Source organism: Trachymyrmex septentrionalis, unplaced genomic scaffold, assembly GCF_001594115.1.
Source record: "Trachymyrmex septentrionalis isolate Tsep2-gDNA-1 unplaced genomic scaffold, Tsep1.0 scaffold20, whole genome shotgun sequence".
NCBI classification, from domain to species: domain Eukaryota; kingdom Metazoa; phylum Arthropoda; class Insecta; order Hymenoptera; family Formicidae; genus Trachymyrmex; species Trachymyrmex septentrionalis.
In genome coordinates, this window is record NW_017305180.1 from 4,177,970 (window position 1) to 4,179,954 (window position 1,985).

General features: G+C 32.0%; 1 pseudogene; it reads left to right on the forward strand.

Annotated features, from left to right (window-relative positions):
* The window catches only part of LOC108747691, a 20,362-nt pseudogene that overhangs the window by 8,801 nt on the left and 9,576 nt on the right, over nt 1–1,985 (forward strand).

The following is a 1,985-nucleotide window of genomic DNA, read 5'->3' on the forward strand; positions in this document are numbered from 1 at the left end:
CCCTCCTCCCCGCTACCCTTTCTTCCCCCGTTCTGCCGTTGTACGCACGGTGCCACCTTCCGCTCCCCTTTGCGTTTCCCGATTTTTTTTTCCTCTTTTTTTTCGTTCCTCTACACACGCGTGCACATCGCAGTTTAAAATCACGGATACTCCTAAAGCGTGCTTCGCGCGCCCGAAAAACTCGCATCGTCGCCGCGCGAAAACGCTCCGCGTGTTCACCCAACGCTGTTTACGCGGAAAAAATGCTCGGGTCTGTATAACGAAAACGAAAACGCGGCTAGCATTCTGTCCGCGATGTTCAGTCCAGGAATTCGTATCGAAGAGTACAAAGGAGACTATATTTTATATAATTTTCTACAAATTTTACCCCTCATATCTGTTCCAAAGAAAAATCATATAATTCCGTATTACTTCGCATATTTTTATTCTGCACATCGAAATTAGATTAGCAGTAAAATCCTTTTGGCATATTTCATTACCGATTCATTTGAAAGAAACGATATTGAATTTTTTTACTTCGCTTTCATATACAAGATTTGGTCTTTTTTTATTTCAATATTCTCAACTCAGCTATTTGACATCTTCTTGTTTCTTTCTCTCTTTTCCTTCTATATTTCTCAAATTTTATACATAAAGTACCAAAGCGTCATCGTTTATGATAGGATTCTGTCACGCAAAAAAAAAGAAAAAAAAAAAGAAAAAATCGAGCGTATTTAATGACGATGCAATCGGCGTGTCTTAGCGGCTTATTTTCAATACATTAAAGAGAGTTTGACGATGAAATCGGTTGCTAGAGCTTTCCCGGTAGTTATTCCGGCGCTCATCGATGCCCCGTGATTTCGCGTTTAATTGTGAAGCATTAACCAGCATCGGCCCGCGGCGACAGGCAATGCCGAAGCAATGTCGGGAGTCGGAGTGTGCAGTCATTAAATTATTCCAGAATATGAGCCCGATGGGTGTCCCCGATCGGTCCGACTCTAAAATGGCTCGTATTCGACAGAAGAATCGGCTGGTACATCTGACGCGATCTATACAACTCTCTCGCACGTGTTAAACGTTGCACCAGTCTTGTTTACGTTACACCTATTTTCTTTATATAGTATATCTCGAGTGACCGTATTCGAGAACTAACGAGTTTGCTCGAAATCCTCGAAACTAGTTCGAGATAAAAGAAAAGAAGGGGACTTACTTTATTAAATATTGATTGACTGATTTATAGCCATGAAAACGCTGGAAAATAAATGAAATAGGCATGTCGAATAAATGATCTTTCGTAAACGATTTCATGGTTTATAAACTTATATATTATAGGATGCGCGTTTATATAAAAAAAAAAATCAGAGTTGGATAATAACTAGTTAACAAGTTAGAAGTTAAATAATAAAATTAAAATTAATAACTTGTAATTTAATTATTTTCAAATGAGTTAACTTTTTATTTCAACTTATAGTTATTTTAAATATATTAATTTTTTAATATTTTAACTTTTTAACATTTTCTAATAAATTAAAAATTAGTTTTTCGCCCCTTTAGATACTAATATTTTTTCTTTAATAAAATTTTTAATATTAAATTAGACAATAAATTTGATTTTCATCTGCTGCAACTGTCATTACGGTCATATGATTTTATATATTTTAAATAGAAAGAAATAAGGTTTTTTTAGCAAACTCTCTCTGTGAAAAGATTAAAAAAAAAAAATTAATAATAAATGATAAAAATGTTTTAATAGTTCTATTAAAATTTAAGAATTTATAATGCGTGTTTTACATTATGCAAAATTACAATTATTTTTATATTATTGTTATAAATAATTTAAAAAAATCTTTTCTTTTGAAAAAACTATATTACTCAATCTGTATTATTTTATATAACTTTTATTTGTAAATAAAATATTAAATTTATACTTTACATAACAATTATCTTTAATTTTAATCGTTCGAAATAGAATTAGCTACAATAAATTATTATAAATATGTATAATT